This window comes from Ictidomys tridecemlineatus, unplaced genomic scaffold, assembly GCF_052094955.1.
Source record: "Ictidomys tridecemlineatus isolate mIctTri1 unplaced genomic scaffold, mIctTri1.hap1 Scaffold_64, whole genome shotgun sequence".
Taxonomy (NCBI): Eukaryota; Metazoa; Chordata; class Mammalia; order Rodentia; family Sciuridae; genus Ictidomys; species Ictidomys tridecemlineatus.
The window spans coordinates 302423-322204 of NW_027524440.1; the positions used below are offsets into that span (position 1 = coordinate 302423).

Genomic DNA, 19782 nt, shown 5'->3' on the forward strand with positions numbered 1-19782 from the left:
TGGAGCTGCAGGGCGCTGGGGAGACCCGCGAGGCTGCGCAGCAGGGAGCCCAAGGCTCCAAGGCCGCACCCACCCAGCCGCTTGGGAACTAGCCTTTTCAGGCGCTGCCTTTCTGTCCTGGGGAGCAGGCTCATCCTTTGCGTCGTCTCTTAACAAAATCCGACCCCCGGTCCCATGAGGGGTCTAGCTGAGGACTTCAGGACGAGAGAGATCTCAGCTCCCCACTGCGTGGCGGTCCACGTGGGGACACTGGCGGCCGGAGCGGTTTCGTGGAGGAGGGAGTGTTCTCAAGCTGGGCCCTTTTTAGTCACCAGCTACTCTCCAGGTCCTCAGCCAGCCAAGACCCCTATTTCCCCTAAAACCGAACGCCACGCCCTCCTTCCCGTTCGCTTCTCCCCACTATCCCCAACGTGGCATGGCCCGCTGCGCATGCTCTGTAAGCCCGCGCAAGAGGCCGGCGGGGCAGGGCGTCCGCAGTGACGTCGGCGCGCCCGCTGCAGGAGGGCGGAGCGTGCCACATTGACGCTCATAGGCCACGCCCCCGCCGTGTGGGGGGAGGCGTGCCCTGTGGGCTGGCTCGCCCTCTGGGCTGGCTCGCCCCCTGCGCATACTCTCGCTCTCACACACGCTCCCTTCAGTTCCTCCAGCCGCGCCTCCGCGGCCGCCCAGCCCCAGGGAACTCTGGTGGCACCATGTCTTCTCCTCCCGAAGGGAAACTACAGACTAAAGCTGGACACATGCCTGCAGGTACTGACTGGTTTCCGCTTACTCTCGGGGCGCCAGGCGCAGGAGGCCCCGGAGGAACTGCGAGCCCTGATGCCCAAACGCGGAGCGCAGGGGAGTGCGGGCGCCCGGGCACGGTCCGCAGGCCTGTGCGGGATTCCACCGCTGCACCACCCGCTGTGGTTGGCGCCCGCCAAGACCCGCTGTCGTGACGAGTGCGACACTTAGTCTACCTGTGACCGTTGCTTGCTAATGACAACGGCCTAAGCCTAGTTGCACAACTTTACAAAAGACAAAGTTTGAGCTGTTATGGTTTACTAAGAATGTACAGGGTTTCTTTCTTTCTTTTTTCTTTTTTAAAGAGTAACAGGAGTCTGTGTTTTTAATATCGGGATGATTAATTGTAGCCCGACAGCATTGGGTACTGATAAAAGAACCAAAGGGGTGGAAATCATTTTCATCCTTATTCACTCAGTATGACTTCTCTTACCCTACTTTCTTTCAAGTTCAGCTTTTTTTTTTTTCAAATGTGCTTTAAAAAAAAGAAAGAAAACGCTAATCTTCTGAGCCAAACAAGCTAAACCCAGGAAAGAGCCATCTTTCTTAGAATATAGGAATTTAAGCAGCCTTTGGGTTCACTGGGGCCTTCTCTCTCTCTGCTCACAGTTCTGTTTGCTGTGATGTTTTCCAGACTGGTCGATTTCCATTTCTGCTGCCCTTTCAAGGGACAGTGGATCCATATGGAAAGACACCTGGTGAGCAGATCAAAGTATTTAGGTGACAGAAGACAGGTCACATTGAGGTTTGGGGTTCTTTTAGGGTCTTAATTGCAAATGTCAGTACTAGAACTCAATCTTATGCTGACAAATCCTCAGAGGACTGAAGCTTTTTTTGGTGACACATCTATGCCATCTATAGTGAAGAATTCGTAATCTGTCTCCCACTGTAGGACACAAATTCTCTGCCTCATTACAGGGAATAGGGACAATTCTTTAAATATGTTACACTGCAGAGGAGGAATATACTTCACTAGTGACAGCCTCTCAACAGCAACAACTTGCGCTAGAGTGAAAAAAAATGGCTGACTGTTCCAAGAGGACTTATCAGGACCTGTTAGAAAAGTGTCCCACTGTAATGGAAATGGCTTTGGGAGCTTTTGCTCATAACAACGAAAACAAAGAGCTAAGGTGTTGCTAAGAGACAGAGTACCTGGTGCCCTGAGTGCTAGCAGTAGCACAGAGAAACAAAATACAAAACACAAGCAAAACCACCTTCGAAGGGATTTCCTTTAAGGATAGCTCTGATCTTTAATTCCTACAGCAAGGTGTCCCTGCCCAGCTGCCTGTAGCTCTGTGCTTTTGTGTTGGGAGGAACACCTTTATTTACCCTCATGGTAGGGTTGACACCCCAGAACCTTGCAGCAGCAGTCTTCCTGAGACTGCCCACTCTCCCAGGGTAGTGAATTCATTCAAATATATTTGCTGGAATGATACCAAATCAAAGTAGCAGTAATTAAATTGCATATATAGACATATCCATATGGAGATTTTTAAGATCATAATTATCAAGTGTACATGTTAAATCTGGGAGAAATTTTCATGCAGAATTCTAATTTTGCTTGAATTTTAAACTACAAGGCTTTTGAATTAAAAAATTAATGACTTATTTATGCCTAACAAGAGAAGAGGCAATTTATTTGCACCTGTATATCAGTGAACTTGGGTTCCAAATTTGGAGACAGGCCACTCCATTTCCCTGGGACTCAGATTTCCTTATCTGTGAAATCCCAGGATGGCATGAAGATCTTCCTCTGGATAAGTCCCAGCACATAGCCTTTGCTGCTGTGACTCTTTCAAGCTCTCAGCTGCCCTCCTCAGGATCAAAGCCCCCAGGTGAGTTAACCACAGTAAACTCCAGGGATTTCAGGGCACACCTCTGAACTGTGGCGCCCAAGTCTAGCAGGAGTGCTTTGGGTAGCTGTCACTGTCACAAATTTTCAAGGCCAATAAGACTTGGCCAGAGTTGAAGGAAAGGCCCTGGGCTCTGAGCCCAGAGGCCTAGGTAGACTTGGAATGTACAGTAGTTGGAAATTGCAATATTGGCTCTGCAGTGCTCTTGGGAGGCATGCTTTCCCCAGTTTACAGAGGACCTGTGTGCAAGCCTCTTTTCCCAGGAAGCTCTCAATGTTCTTCAGTCTGGTGTTGCCAAAGAGTAAGCTATTCTGCCAGCCACTATAATAATCATCAAAGATAGCCAAGAGCATAATTCATAATTAAAATAATTGCCTTGAAAACTTTGGGAACACTTTTATTAAGTGCTTAAATTGGATAACAAACTTGTGCTTAAATCCTTAATCAGAAATAATAAAATTTTCTTACAGTGACTGTCTTGCTGTTCTTTTTGTGTTTTCTCTTTATTGCTCTCTGGATCAGGTCCCCTCTTCCCTCTCCCCACAGTAGTCCTATTTTCTTTATTGCACTTACCTCCCCCTGTCTGCCTCTCTTCTCCTGGCTTCCAGGGCTGGGTCTTATTGATATCTTTAAATCCCAGGGATCTCAATGTGCCTGGCATGAGATACTCCACAAACAGCTTTTTCCTGGGAGTTACTTTAGGCCCTTTCTCACCTTCTATTCCCCAAAGCATGGTAAGCCTCCAACTTCCCTGTGTGAGACCTCTCCATTGTGTGCTAATGGTGCATGTGGTCCCCTTTCCTCATTTAGGTTGCGGAATGCAGGAAAAGGTGACTGTAATTTGCTGGGTGTAATACTGTGCCAGCATAGTTCTAAGCACTTGGCACTGTCATTAAATTAGTAGTCACCTTATCATTGGGACTCTGAGGACAGTGCCATTTAAAAAACTGTCTAAACTGTTTGGAGTATGTGACTAGGGGACCAGGCTGAAGGGCCTTTGCTGCTTACGGCCAGACAGGGGACCCTGTCACTTGCCAGTTGCTGCCTCTGAAGGTGTGATCTTATTGGGGCAGTTTGTAAAGGCTTCTGGTTAGTGTGAAAGGAAGGTTCTGTTCAGATACAAAGTATCGTCACTTGAGAGTGATGGATGACCTACACTACATTCTGCCAACTCTTTGCAGAAGAAATCCATTTAGTGACTGGAGACCCCACCACTGTTCTCCACTACAAAATATTTGCAGAGAAATGGGGTGAAGAATGCTTATTTTATGAGAAGTTTTGCAAAACTGGATTAGCAAAGTTAAAAGTTGTGAGATTCCTTGCTATTTCTCCCAACAGCAGCAATAGCCTTCCACAGCAATAGCTTCCATGATTACAAGCCATACTGTTACTCATCTCTGCCAGTCTCTGTGGGTTTTGGCAGTGATGTGAATACATACATGTTGCTGGCCAAATTCTCCTGCCCCCATTTTTCAGAGGAGCCAAAACCATGTATCAGTGAGGTCTCATAAGTCTGATATGATAGCATTGAATGTTACTAATGTTATATAGTTTTCTTCAAAAAGTAGGAGGCACCCCCCGCTGCATAGAACTAAGTCAAGTGAATATATGAATATGAACCAGTTGGTAAGTCATGAGTTAAGGGAGAATTTATAATGTTGTAGGTAACATTTCTCCCTGAATTATCTTCCTGTAGGAGGGTTTTCAAGTTATCCAGGCCATTCTACTGAGACAAATGTGAAGCTACATTGTTTTTTATTGTATTAAGCATATAGTCACAGACTGCCCAACAGCATCCTCATGTTCTCAGCTAGATGCAGGTCAGAGGTGTGCTTTTGGTTCCAGCATGCCAAGGGGAAAATATCCTTCAGTTAAGCTTCTGGTCAGGCTGGACCATAGCCTTTCTAGATTTTGCTATTGTTCCCTAGCCACCTTTGGTTATTTTCCCCTTCTAACATCTTCTATGTGTGTGCTTTTCATTTCAGCCAGTGCTCTGTGTGTTCTGACTTGGTTTTATGTATAGTTTCCCCTTCTTAACCTCAGAAGTCTTTGTATTTATATAAAGGATATTCACTTTTGTAAAAAGTACAGTAAGTGAGCTGAACAAATTAAGGTTTATTTGTTTCCTGGGCGACCCTCTATAAGAAACAGTACAGAGGCCCAGACCACTCCTGCTGCAGGACACTGCTGTTTCAAGGCAAAGCCACTACAGAGAGGGATAAGTGTGGGTCAGCATGCTTGGGGCCCGCAAGCAGCATGCTTCACTGGGTTAGTTTTTATGACTACTATAGCAAAACACAATAACCTTGTTATTGTTTAAAATCACTGTAAACTTAAAATCATTACACATGAGTGTATTTATTTAAAGTCAAGTGGGAAACAGGCCACTGTGTTTGTTTTAGTAACTGCAAAATAATTCACTTCTTTATTAACTTATGATTCTGGAGGTGAGAAGTCCAATACGAGTCAAGGTGTCAGCTGGGCTGGTCCTTCTGGAGGCTTCGGGGGAGAACGGTTCTCCTGCCATTCGCAGAGTCCAGAGGCAGCCACTCACCTTGTGGCCTCTTCTCCATCTGCAGAGGCCACATTGGCTGCTTACATCCTTCTTCCTTCACATCCAACAACCCTGACTCTTTCTCTACCTCTTACATGTTTGAATACCCTTGTGATCACATGGGCCATGTGGATAATGCAGGCAATCTTCTCATGATCAGATCAGCTAATCAGCCTCTTACTCCCAGCCTTGATCCCTCTTTGCCACATAGCACATCTAAGGTCCTGAGATGAACAGCACTATGCTGCCCACCAGTCACTTTTCCCATTCCTTTGTCTAGGACCCAGTTTAATGGCCCCAAACCAATTGCAAGGGACACTGGGAGTTGGATAGGAAAACACCTGACAGTCCCTGCCTCAGCCAACAATCCTCACTGCTGGGCTTCTCCAGTACCTCCAGGCAATGGATCCTACATTCCCCTGGCAGTTTTAGAACTAATTTCTTTTCCTAAATTCTAGATTCCCTACACTGCTGACCCTCACACTTCTCAGCTTGAAGGGGACATGGTTATCTGCCCACCAGCGACCTCTTCTAGTTCCCCACCCAGTTCGTCATTGAGGTCAAAGCTGTGTCCTGAATGGAGTATAAAGCTATGGAAGATACACCCAGCCCTTCTAGCTGAGACAAAGCCCTCAGGGCCTGTGGGCCACAACAGTCTCTGGAAAGTGAAAGGAGTGGCCCTCTGTGGCCTGAGTGCCTTAGCACCTTCACAGTGGATTCTCCTTGCTCAGAAGCACTTTCCCTTTCTTCCATCTGGGGTGCAAGTTCAGCAGCATATTGGGGGCTCAAGTTTTAGCACTTACACCTGTGTGTATGTACGTACTAGAAAGCCCCTGTCCATTTCTACAGTCTGGGGTACCCCACAGCTGGTGTGCTCTCAGTCCAGATGTCAGAACCCAGTGCCCCACAGCTTCTTTCTGCCTCTGGCCTCTTATCCTTTCCACTTTGTCTTTATAGGGTTCCCGCCCTGGGGGTGATGAGCTTCCATTAAAGGGGGTTCTTTTTCTTGCCAAGTGGTTCTCTCCTAGTAGAGCCATTTCTCTTGACTAAAATAGATGGCATCCCTTGCCCCGTGCCTCTCAGGAGGCTCACCCTCCAATCTCACATACCAGAGGAGAGGTCCGATTCCATGTACTTATCTGCCACCACAATGCCCTAGCCATCAAGTTTAATCCTAACCTACACACTCTGCTTGTTTCTATTTTGTTTTCTTTTGTTCTTCCTACCAGAATGATCCTCAGAATCTTCATTTCTTGTAGTAGATTAGCGTCCCTATGAATAATGTTTCAATAGCCCTTCTCAGGCAAGAACAAAGGCAGCAACACTTCTAAGTCACGCTCCAGTCTCCACAGTCAGTGCTTTGGGGACATTTGTGTGCATCCACAGCCCTTCCTCTTCCATGCTGGGCACCACACTGGGGCTCACAGGTCTCCTCAGGTACTGAGTGACCCTGGAAACACCCTTCTCTTTCCCTGCTCCATTTTCCTGCTATAGGTTTTTCTAGCTAGCTATTGAGCATTGCCAATAGCTAACTGCCAGTGACTTCCTCACACAGTTCCCTCCTGGAGGGGATAGAGTACTCTGGACCTACCTGTAGGCCCCAGACTACATCACTGAAGAGCCTCCATGCTCTGCATCTTGGAAGAATCCCCAGCATTGGAAGATCTGATTGGGGAGCAGATCCTGGGTCTCAACCTTCTTTGCTGCTGGCTGCCTATGCATGGTGGCTGCTGCTTCAGGCCCTGCCCCATGGGGAACTGATGAAGTGGGACCATGCACATGAGGGCCCAGGGCAGTGCCCAAACATTGACAGCAAAGAAAGCAGAAAGTGGGAGGATTGTCCAGGATTGTCTGGAAGCTTCACTGCTTAGGTGGTGAGGTAGTGGTAACTACCTGGTGATGGTCAGCTGACTACATGATCAGCAGCAGCACAGTGACCAAGCATTTTGCAGGCCTCTCCTTCATTCCTCAATGACCCGGAGGTCATAGGTTGATGTTGTCACCACAGGGAGGAGACATTCAGGCACCAAGGATTTGAGTACTGTAGAGGTCTCTAAGCACGCAATTCTAATTTTTAAAACCTGCCTGTCATGGTTTAGTTGGGAGTTTTCCCACAAAAGCTCTTGTGAGGTAATGCAAGAAAGTTTAGAGGTGAAATGACAAGGGATCAACCTCCTAATAGAGATTAACTAGGTGTTGACTGCAGGCAGGTAGGGTATGGCTGGAGGAGGTGAGTGGCTGGAGGTTGTGCCTTTGGGGGCTATATTTTGTCCATGAGGAGTGAGTGCACGTGTTCATTCTCTCTCTCTCTCCACCCCACGGCCCCCCTCCTCTCCTTGCTAATCATGTCCTGACCTGCTCTCTTCCATAACACCCATCTGCCATAGTGTGCTGCCTTACCCTGGGCCCTGACGGCACTGAGGAATGGAATTAGCCATCTAGGGACTGAGGTCTCTAAAACTGTGAGCCTCAAATAAACTTTTCCTCCTCTAAACTTGTTCTTGTCAGGTGCTTTGGTCACAGGAGTGAAAAGCTGACTGAGACCCCGCGTGGTGAGACTAGCTAACAGCTACACACCTCTGTGTTCCAGGCCTACTGGAGGTATTTCTAGGGTGCCAGTTCACATAGTCTCAGCTGTCTGTGGGAGGAGGAATACTGACGCTCTCTTCACAGAGGGGGATCTTGAGGCAAAGAGAGCTTTGACAGCTTGCTAGGCAAATTCACACACATGCAGATGCCTGTGCACACACGTGCACATACATGCACACAAACACGCAGGCAGGGGTGGAAGTGAGCCCGAGGGTCTGGCCCCAGGATCACGCACTTCTCCTCTGCATAGCACTTATGCTGAGAGGTATGTAGTTCTTCCTTAAATTAGAAGCTCTTGTTTAAATAAAAACCACCACTACAAAAATTCAAGTTTTTTTCCTAATGTCTCACAAAAATATCTAGATTGACAAATAATTCTACAAAGATTTCTGAGAAAATAATTCTGCCATTATAGTTTTACCAATGGAAAGTTCTTGAGACATGGATACAACAATCACAATAAATCTGTGTTGTCATATTTTGGGGCAGTATTGCACCGTAAAATTAGTCTGTCTCAGTTTTGGATTATTATTATTGTCACTTCTTATTGCTGCATTAATCACCAAACATACTGAGAGAGATTAATGAAGTTAATTGTTTTTAGAAACAGAATTAAATTCAAGTGCTAATGCTGGGTGACTGGCCCTGACACTGTGCCCTTATTTCAATGGAAGAATGGACAGGCCTTTCCACAGTGCTTCCAGAGACTTGATTGTTTCAAATGTCACCTTGGTGCTCAGTATCAATTTTCTTTGTAGTTGGTTTCACAGCCTTTTTTACTTTTAGTTTGTTTATGGAATACATCTTTGAGTTACAGTTCAAAGGTTTTATGTCTGCCAAGTAGAAATGATTCAGAGATTATTTTTAAATGGGCACCTGAATGAGTTTGCTAGGGATGCCATAACAGAATACCAAGACCTTTTTTCTCACAGTTCTGGAGGTTGCAAGTCTAGGATCAAGGTGTGGGTAGGTGTTTTTTCTCCTGAGGCCTCTCTTTGGCTGGCAGTTGGCTCTTCTCTCTGCCTTTTTTTCTGTGCAGATGCATTCCCTGCATCTCTTCCTTTTTGGGAGAGGGGTATTGGGGATTAGGAGTGCTTAATCACTGAGCCACATCCCCAGCCCTTTTTATGTTTTTATTTAGAGACAAAGTCTTGCTGAGTTGCTTACGGCCTCATTAAGTTGCTGAGGCTGGCTCTGAACTCAAAATCCTCCTGCCTCAGCCTCCTAAGTCACTGGGATTATAGGCTTGCACCATTGTACCCGCTTCTTATAAGGACATCAGTGTTATTGGTTCAGGAACTGACCTAGTTTTAACTTAATTATCTCTTTAAAGACACTCTATTTAAGGTGTTAAGACTTCAACATATGCATTTTGGTGGAATAAAAAAAAATCTCTAATCAATTTCTGAAGGGCATGGGATCAAGGTGTGAGAAAAGAAAAATGTATTGTGAAAAACATTTCATGGGGGCTGGGGCTATAGCTCAGTGGAAAAGCACTTGCCTAGCTTGTGTGAGGCACTGAGTTTAATCCTCAGCACCACATAAAAATAAGTAAATAAAATAAAAGGCTTGCTGTCTGTGTACAACTATGAAAAAAATTTTAAAAAGAAAGAAAATTCATGGGATGGTTCTAGTCTCTTCTTTTGGTCAAAAACATAATTCTCAAATTCCACATTTCAAGAGAGTGGAAAGACATTTACTGTACTGCAGAATTTTATTTTCAAACTCCATTTCTAATAGAGTACTATACAGGCTGGGAAATCTTAAATTTAAAAACTGTCCACTAATAGTAGATTTCTCTCTCTCTCTCTCTCTCTCTCTCTCTCTCTCTCTCTCTCTCTCTCTCTCTCTGATATTGAACTCAGGGGAACTTAACCCCTGAGCCACATTCCCATCCCTTTTATTGTATTTTATTTTGAGATAGGGTCTCACTGAGTTGCTTAGCATCTCACTAAGTTGGTGAGGCTGGCTTTGAACTTGTGATCCTCTTTCCTCAGCTTCCTGTACTCAACTATCTTTTTTTTTTAAATATGAATTTAAAGTGAGGAAAATCCTTAGAAACCAAAAACAAGGAACTGAAATTCAGATGCCAGGATAGTTGGTTCACAGAACCCAGACTCCAGCATAATGCTTCATGCTCAGAAGCCAATCCCTGGGGGAGACATGGCAGAGGGGACCCTCCCCAGCAACACAGTGGAATGGCAAGGAAGGGTCCTTGTAGCCTTGGATGTCAGCATGGGCTCTGAATGGAGGCACAAATCTCCTTGAGAATTGGTAAATGAGGCCGGCTTCTATGAGTGGGGTTCAGATTACACTGTCAGGTCTGGCTGTTCCAGTCTAAGAAATCCTTGGTAATGACTTTCAGGCACCTTCCTCTTGATCTAGTAGAAACAAAGCAGCATTTCTTGAAAGAATTGCTGTCTACACCACAGGCCCCATAAGATCTTCCTGACAGATCTTCACTTCCTGGTGAAGTCAAGTATGTGATCCATAGTCGCCTGCACGAGAGAAAGAAGGATCAGACAAAAAACCAACAGGAGGACTAACTCCTAGGGCTTCAGGCTGCATATACAACTCTAAGTGCACACACAAGTGTGCCCAAATGGTTAAGTTTATTATAATGGGAAACATGAGAAAAGAAGCAGAGCCTATCAAGTAAAGACTTGATGAGTTGGAGACCACAAGGCATAAGCTCTCACAGTCAGATGCAAAATGATTAGAAATGAATTCCTAGAATAAAAAGCGGATCACTAAACAGGATCCTATTTCTTTCTTTCCAAAGTAGAATGCCCCCACTCCATGAAAGAAGTGGTGGGGCACAGGGAGATTGTGGTTCCAATCCCAGACCAGCATGGGCACTGTTTAAACTGTTTAAACACAACCCTTTATTTTACTTGATGCCTGTTTTGCCTTCATCTGAGGGACAGCAGCTAGGGTGCCATTGTCCCTGAGAAGCAAGTGTCATCGTCTTCCTGAAGTCTGAGAAATTTAAGACTAATCAACTTGGAGCATGTGAGCCTGAGGTGACTTCAAAGTCTCTTCCTGTTCATCAGCATCATCAACTTGCCCTGGACTTTTGTGAACCAGCAAGGTCCACCCAGATTTGGGACTCCGGAGGAGCTGGAGTGACAAATGGATGGTACTGTTGGATGTGGCTGCTTTGTGGCCGAAGACCCAGTAGCTGCCCTGAGTAGGGCAAGGGTGGGACTCCCTAAGGCCTGCATCAAGAACCTGGGGTAAATGCAAAAAACAACCACAACAACAAAAAAAACCAGCCCTTCTTTCCATCAAGCACTCCCCTCCTTGAGAGTTGGTAAATGAGGCCCGTGGTGTAAACTGCTGTTCCCTCCTTTGAATGTCTTCATCTTAGAGTTTTCTCCCCTTTATGCAGATGAAGCAACTACTGTCCATGTAAAATAACAACTGTGCTTCAAAGGAAACAAGAAAATAGTTTATTCTAAGCCAAAGAGGAGTGACTGTGGTCTGGGAAGTGGCATTGCATGACATACTCCACCATGCAACTTTTTACAGCCACAAAACAAAGGAAGTCCTAATCAATACATTTAGCAAACATTTGGTAGATCATCAGGTAGGCTGGCTATAAGCAGAGGGAGAAAATCTTTCCTGTAGTTTTAGCCATTACCTTAAACATGCTTAGCTTGGTGGATTCTTATAGGTCTGCAAAGCGTAGTGGTTTATTCTGAGAGTTTTATCTGAAGTTATAATGGCAGATACAGGAGTTGAAATTAAGTGGCTACTAAAGAGCCTAAGAAATACCAAGATGCTTGGGATCCCGATCTGAAATCTTCCATCTCTCCTCAATCACAGTCCTCTTGCTCAGCCAGTCATCAGTTTGCAAGATCTTCTATAAGGATGCAGCTTCTTCAGAGACCCTCAGCTCCATATAACCCTGTGAGGTCAGTTTTTTGGATATATGGATAGTATTTCCAAATTCTATTCCATGGGACACTATGGTGCTAAAAGATGATAACAGCATTACTGCAAAACCAAAAATAGATCAAAACAAAAACTGAGTCAAATGCATCTGGGGCCAGGCATACCAGTAATCCTAGCAACCTGGTAGGCTGAAGCAGAGGGATCACAAGTTTGAGGCCAGCCTGGACAATTTAGTGAGATCCTGTCTCAAAATTTGAAAAAGGGATGGGGATGTTGCTTAATGGTAAAGCTCCCCTGGGTTCAATCCCCAGTGTGTCTGTACGCACACACACACACACACACACACACACACACACACACACACACAAAGAAAAACATCTGGGGGAGACTGCATGCTCTATGCCCCTCATAAAGCTTCATGTTGCACATTAGTATGCTAAAGTGCCCCAAAATCTCTCTAAAAGAAGCCCATTTGCTTTTGTTCAGCCTAGTATTTCCTATACCCATTAGATCCTAGGTCCCATGTCCCACTCTCTTCCTCCTTGTAAGATAGTATTAACATGTTAGTGTTTGGCAAATGTGAATCAAATTACTATGAAATAGCACATCACACCCACTAGAATAGCTATAATTAAATAGACAATAACAAGTGTGGACATATGTGCAGAAATCCTCACACCGGTGAGAATGGAAAATGGCGCACAATTGAAAAGCAATCCTGGTTTCTCACAAGTGTAATGCAGAGTCAATATGTGACCCAGCCATTTATTCCTAGATGCAAACCTAAGAAAATGAAAATATGTACACAGAAAAAGTCACAAAATGTGTTCAAAGCTTATTATCCATAACAGCTGAAAAGTGGAAACAACCCATATATCCACCATGTGATGAATAGAGGAATGGAAAGAGGTGAGTCTGTTCCATGAAGTGTTTTGTCCTAGAGAAGGATGGAGCCCTCACACTGCAGCACAGGAAAACCTGAACATGTGCTCTCTGAAAGGAGCCAGCCACCCAAGCCCATGTGTTTTATGATTCCATTTCTATTCCAGGTGTCCAGAAGAGACCAGCCCAAGTAACTGTTGTAAATGGTTGCTGGGAGCTAGGGGACAGGTGAAAAGGGAACAACTGTTCATGAGTGTGGGATTTTCTGCTTGAGTGACAGAAACTTATTGTAGTGATGGTTGCATAACTTTCAATTCACTCAAACCACTGTATTATATAATTTACATGAATGAATTGTACATAAATTAGATCTTGATGAAGCTTTTGGTGGGGGAGATTGAACCCAATGTGAAGAATGTGAACCCAAGGGCACTTAAACCACAGAGCCACATCTCCATCCATTTTTTATGTTTTATTTAGAGACAGGGTCTCACTAAGTTGCTTAGGGCCTTTCCAAGTTCCTGAGGCTAGCTTGAACTCACAATCCTCCTGCCTCAGCTTCCTGAGCCGCTGGATTACATGCATGTGCCACCATACCCAACTGCAATGAGGCTGTTTTCCTAAAAATAGAATGATCATCTACCAATAGGAGGGTTTCACAGCACAGCCTGGGAAGGGCTGCTCTGGAAATCTTTGCCACTCCTGACTAGGCTCTGTGACTAACATAGTAGCTGTTCTGTGTCACCTGTAGCTATGTCACCTATAAAAAGCATCACTGGTATTTGAGAAAATAATGCTTACAGGGAAGGGCAGGGTTTAGGGAGTCCCTGTATCAATAAGATGTGCAGAACTAAGCAGCCACTGCTCCGCATGCTTCACACTTTGGTTATGTGACTCTTCTTACAAAATATGTGAGAGGTAACCAAAAAGGGACCCCAGAGTCTTGGAAAGTTTCTAACATCTGGAGTAAGAGATAGCATTGCACAGGTAACACATTGAATCTCCTCCAAACCACACTGCCCCCTACCCCCAGTTAATGATTATCACTGCCAGGGTCTCCAAACTGACTTGTGGCCACTGGGCAAACCTCCAAGGCAGTTCCCCATCTGGACTAATCATACTTGCCTTTTGTTTTCATTTCAGTGAAAGCTGGTGGAATGCTGATGGTGCAGAAACACCCACATGCTGGAGACACCAAGGAAGAAAGAGACAAGGATGACCAGGAATGGGAAAGCCCCAGGTGGGAGACGTCTGATGACTTTTAACAAACTTTGCAAATAATGATTGTTCTGTTAAACATTAATGTTTGTCCTTCCTCTGTTCTGATAAGTCCTGGACAGCTGGACCTGTGCTGTGTATTCTTGCCTTTCCTGTCAATGAGGTAGAATTCTGTGCCACTTGGGCAGGAGACAGGGCATGTAAAGTGCACCATTTTCTCTGTCGGCAATTCACGAGCCCAGGCAGGTGCAGGGACTGCACTGATGTTGGCAGGCACAGGCAGCCTCTCTGTGCCCTAGGTAAGTCAGACCCCCTCCCTTCCTGCAAGCCTAGGGGCTGTTCCAGCAGGAGCAGGAGACCCTGGAGAAGCTTACTGTGGCTTCTGGGTCTCCGGTGGGGCACAAAGCCATCATCATTTCCCTCCTGGCCCAAGTGGAGGAAATAGGTTAATTCTTGGGACTGCGGGTCCTTTACACTCTAGCTTTCTATTTACTATTCCATAGAAGTGTGCACTAACAATCTGTGGACTGCGGTTCTCCACTGGAACTACAGTTCTGAAACCCCTGGGAACCCTGAGATACTACATTAGTTGAATCTTGGCCATCTGTGCAGCTGGGATGGAGAATTTCTGGTTATAGAAATGTTTATGGGAAAACCTTATGTGACATCTCTGCTCCCTTTGGGTCTTGGAACCTCTCTGCTTACCTTTCTGTTGGGCACCTCTTTTCCTTGGAGGTTCTGAATTCAATCTTGGCTCAAGGGCCTTGTCCTTTGCTGTGCTTGACCTTGCTGTGTACAAGCAGGCACCACAGACATATGCACCTCTCTAAGTGTCCATGAGGAAGAATGTGAACATTCAGTTTTCTGCTTATAACTTGTCTCCAGACAGCAGAGGAGGAAACAAAGGGTGGGAGGGAAGGAGGGCGTGGACAGCAGTGAGCTCTTGCTCCTGTGGGTCGGGCACATGATCTGACTTCATTTCACTCCTGTAGTGCTGAGAGGCAGGAAGTATTCTCCCCGATTTACACACAAGGAAATGGGATCCACATCACGCTCCTTCCCAGTTAATAGAGCGGTCATTTAAATGCAGTCTAGTGGGGTTCAGAGAAGGCCAGGTTTCCAAAAGGGGACTCCTGGGAGTGTACACCAACAGGAAGGCAGGTATACTTGGTACCATGTGTCTGGTGGCAGGTATCCCCCGCTGGGCATTTTCCATAAGCCTTGTATGGGTGCTTCAGATTCTAGCCTCTCGTTCACACAAAAGATTGCTCTCTCTCTGTGTAGACCTAAGGTTTTGAAACAAGCTGACCACAGAGTACAGACCCAGTCAAGTGCTACTTGAGGGGAAGACATCTGCATGAAGTTTCTGTGCAATCATTTCCCATTTTGAATTGAGTGAGCAACGTCAAAGAAAGTTCAGCCTAAGTCCTTGTTTTATTTTTTTAACTCGTTTTGTCCATTTGTTTGATGCTGGGGTTGAACTCTGAGCCCTGCACATGCTCAGCATATACCCGAATTCTGGTTTTAAAAGAAGAAAGTAGTTTAAAGAAAATTCCACAATTATTTTTCACTGACTGTTTTCCAGAGCTGCATATGGGTTTCAACAACAGCAGTAACTCCTCCAGGTCCACAGTCTGGGGCCCAGGATGTCTCAGGCTCCATAAAGGTTAGGGTTTTAGAGAGTGATGCAGTGTTGCACACACCATCAAGCTACCAGGGCACAGGCACCTGTCACAAGCTGCTCACTGCCCTCCAGCCAGGTGGGCTGAATGCTCACCTGTAGGGACCTGTAAATAGTGCAGGTGAAGTTTTGCCTCCATAGGGGACATAGGGAAACTCACAATTTCAGAACTTTCCAGAATAGAGGGCAAGAGGATCTGGCCTGCAGTGGTGTCCTCCTCCGGGACACCTGCTGCTGCCGTCCTTCCTCAAGATGCAGGAAGAGGTTAAGAGAGAGAAGGTGCCATTGGAGTGAGGTCCTGCATGAGTAGGGAAGGTGCCTTTCTTAGTGTCCCTGGGGCAAGGACACATGGCTCATCCCCTGCCCAGTCAAGTGCCAAGAAGCCAGAGATGCATGCTTAGAAAAAAGGGCAGAATGGTTTGTCAGTTTTCTTTCTACTGATATTTCCCTGAAATCAAATACAGCATACATGGAAGATGAGCAGTTCAAATAACCATGCCAGAGGATGAACAGTGGAAATGGAAAAGGTGGCTCTTCCCAGCACTTCAGATCTATCTTCTTCACCAGAAAGATCACTCCCTCTCTCTCTCTGTGTAGACCTGAGGTTTTAAAGCAAGCTGACTACAGAGTACAGGCCACAGCTGACTGCTGGTTATCCAACCCAGTGACAGGTGGCCCATCAGTGTCCTGGCCAGGACCGCCTCCTGGGTCTGTCTTGACTTAGCTGCTGTGTGGTGTCTGCAGACACAGTCGGGGGCTTTGCTTGTCAGTCTCTGCAGCTGAGCTGCAGTGTGTCACTCTTGTCCTCTTCACCCTGGCTGACTCCTGTCCAATATGGGTTAAACCACATGACACAGAACACAGGGAGTGCAGGGAGCTGTGCTCTTCAGCTTCTGACCTGTGTAGTCAACATAGCTCCTAAAACCCTGCATCAGGCTGTGGACCCTGCATAACTATTTACTTCTACCACCAGGCCCACCCCATTTTCCAGTTGGTAGTTGAATAATTGGTAATCATTGCTAGCTCTTATGGAGAGGAGGGAATCTGCCAGTTCTAAGGGCTCTGTCTCCCTTACTTCATTGAATTCTCATAACTGCTCTGTTATTTTCACTATTTCAAAGAAGATTTGTGATTATTATCTTCATTTCAGATTCTAATCTCTTTTTGGTGCCTCAGAGAGTTAAATGAGTTTTCTAAGGTCACACAGCAAGTAAGTGGCAGAGTGCTGGCAGCTGGGTCCAGATTCTTCACTCTTAGCCATGAAGCTGTGCCTGCTGATTCCCATTTCACATCAGCTTTAATTCCACTTTCACCTTGGTGTTAATATGTCCCTCGCAGAGATGAAGTAGGAAGGATTAGGGTAGTTATCCAACCCCATGATAGGTAGCCAGTCAGTAGCCTGGCCAGGATTGATCCCTGAGTCAGTCTTGACTTAGAAGCTTTGTTAGTCAACTTTCCACTATGAAAAAATACCTGAGAGAAACAACTCAAAAGAGGAAAGACTTATTTGGCTCATAGTTTCTGAGTTTTCAATACATGGGCAGCTGGTTCTGTTGCTCTGGGCCTAAGGTGAGGCAGAACACCATGGCAAAAGAGCACTGCAGAAGGATGATGCTCATCTCATGACAGCCAGGAAGCAGGTGGGGGTGGGGGGCATTGTGAGGAAGGGGCCAGGACAAGAGGGCCCCATCCCATCAACCACCCCCCCAAAATGCCATTAAATTACGAACACATAGGTGATTATTCACTTCCCAAAGGCCCTGCTCTGAACACTGCTGCACTGGGGACCCAACTTTCAACACATGAGCCTTTGGGCTCCAGAACTAAACTATAACAGAAGCCCAAATCTCAAGTTGTTACAGAAGCCCCTGATCAACATAGCCTGCAGTCTGGATCCTTTCTCAACGTCATCATTCTGAGGTTGCCTATGATATTGTCTGTGCTTCTCAAACCCATAATCCTACCCATCTTTAGCCTCCCATTCCAGAGATGGCCTAATTGTCAGTTTACAACAAGGTTTCAGGGGGTTGGTTTTATTTTACATATGGGAAGATCTTTTTATTTGCAGAATTTGTAAAACATGAAATGATCCTTTTGGAAATGTCATATGGCCTATGACTCAGTCATATCCCAATTCTAAAGTTTTGTGTTTTGATGCAAAGTTCTTCAGATATGATGATAAGTGCATTGTGTTGGGTGCCAATTTCCTCTTTCAACATAGATCTACATTCAGCTGCCAGCACTCTGCCACTTACTTGCTGTGTGACCTTAGAAAACTCTTTGTTTTCTTTCCCAAATATTTACAACTGTTCTTAATTTACCAACTGATTTCTGGTGGTTTTCTTCCCCACTCATTGAGAAATCATACAATGATTATAGAGAAAATGAAAACTTGGAGCATTAAAAAGGTTATTTTGTGACAAATAGAAATCCCAAGACCTTTACTAGTAATTACTTTTGTTTTGCAAATATTTGTACAATTCTTGCTCCCTTTAATCTTGTAATTTTCCAGAAATTTAAAAATAATTTCATGTGGCTAAGTTGTTTTGAGATAGTATTTAAAAAAAAAAGAAAAGAAAATGGCTGGAATGTGAAAATGTTGCCTAAGAATTCCCATCAGGCTGTGTTCTAGCCATCTATGAATCTTCACATCCAAGGAGAGTACAAGGTTATTTGTGCTCTCCTGAGTGGCTCCTAGTTTCCATCTAATAAGTGACCCAATTGAGAAAAGCAGAGGTTGTCCTCAGATCCATTTTTGGGGAATAATAAAATGATGCGCCCAGCTTCACTGTGAACAGGAGAAACTGCAGGTGTGGGATGGGCTCCAAGAGTCAGGATTCATTGAAGGAAATGATTAATGTTGAGTATTATGGAGGACCTACCACGAACCAGGCTTAATACAAGACATTAAGAAGCAATGATTGTCAGAAAGAGTGAACCAAAAATGAATGCGCTGTTTACTTTGTTGTTGTTTTGGGTTTGGGGTCAGAGACTGAATCCAGGGCCACTTTACCACTGAGCCACATCCCCAGCCCTTTTTTATTTTTTTCTCACTAAGTTGCTTAGGGCCTCTCTAAGTTGCTGGGGTTGGCTTTAAACTCGTGATCCTCCTGCTTTAGCCTCCCCAGTCACTGGGATTACAGGTGTGGGCCACCATGTGCAGCAAATGAATGCATTTTGTTGCCACCAGGATTGGGAGGATAAAGAGTAATAAGAATGATTGGATGGAATGAGCAGTCAGGATCGGGAGGGAGCAAGCGGCTCCTCACTGATCTTGGATTTTTGTGTTCCTCTGAGCTAGAACCATGGTATTGTTCCACACATCCAAGAAATAAGCAAACCATTGACATCAACCAAATGCAGGAGTCGGGGATCCAACCTGCATACAAACAGTAACATATGAGACTGACTGTACTATAATATTAATATGACAATATGGAAGGGAGTAGGAGGTAACCTAAGTAACTTTGTAAAACAACAGTTTGGTTGGATACTGTAAGGCTGAAGATAAAAAGCATCACACCCCAATGTTGTACTACAGTTAGTAAACAGTTTTCCCACAGGGGGTTGGAGTAGCTCTAAGTATATACTAGAATTGAACAAGTTGGTAAAAATGTTGTAGATAAAGTTTCTCACTTCCAGAACAAGGGATCACAAATAGAGGGAGGACTGAAATGGACTTTGTGCTGATTGATGGAGGGTGGAGGTAACTGTCAGAACTGATGGTTTTAGATGGGTGGGTGGATGGAAGATGAATTTATATACATACATAGGCACCAAAATAAATGAAGATGAGGGGTTAGTATACATATGATTATTTCCTGCTTCTATGCCCTGCCTCTATTCACTGAGGGGACATAAAAACCAACACCCATGCAGCCATAAACACCTAGGGCTGACATCTTGGTTTCTACACAGTATTCCCAGTCATGGGAACAGGTCCCTTAGAGAAGTTGTGGATTCCAGGACCACAGAAAGGAAAGGACTAGATTAGCCCAGAGCATTTGTAATGCCAGAACATAAGGAAGTGCTTCAGAAAGGCCTAGGCATGGCAGAACACACAGAGGCCCATTCACAGGGTCTCTTAATGCCAAAGTTGAAACAGTCTGCCACAAAATATACAGGCGCCACAGCAAAATTAATATCCACAAGTCCATGCTGACATGAACAAAAAAGGAAGGGATAATACATCTCTTCTTTACTGAATAATTCCAATTAATAAAAAAGGAGGGAAGTAGAATATCACTAGTAGGCAAATATTACAGTAATTTTTAAAAATATTTTTGTAGTTGTTGATGGACACAGTATTTTTATTTATTTATTTATTT

The 19782-nt window shown here is 45.0% G+C and overlaps 1 long non-coding RNA gene across 1 annotated transcript in view; it reads left to right on the plus strand.

Annotated features, from left to right (window-relative positions):
• Nucleotides 1–557: 557 nt before the first annotated feature.
• The window catches only part of LOC144374331 (uncharacterized), a 56967-nt gene continuing 37742 nt past the window's right edge, over nt 558–19782 (plus strand). Inside the window, exons 1-2 of the long non-coding RNA XR_013433776.1 lie at nt 558–747; nt 13699–13795. This is a non-coding gene — a long non-coding RNA (uncharacterized LOC144374331). The remainder of the gene's footprint in view (nt 748–13698; nt 13796–19782) is intronic.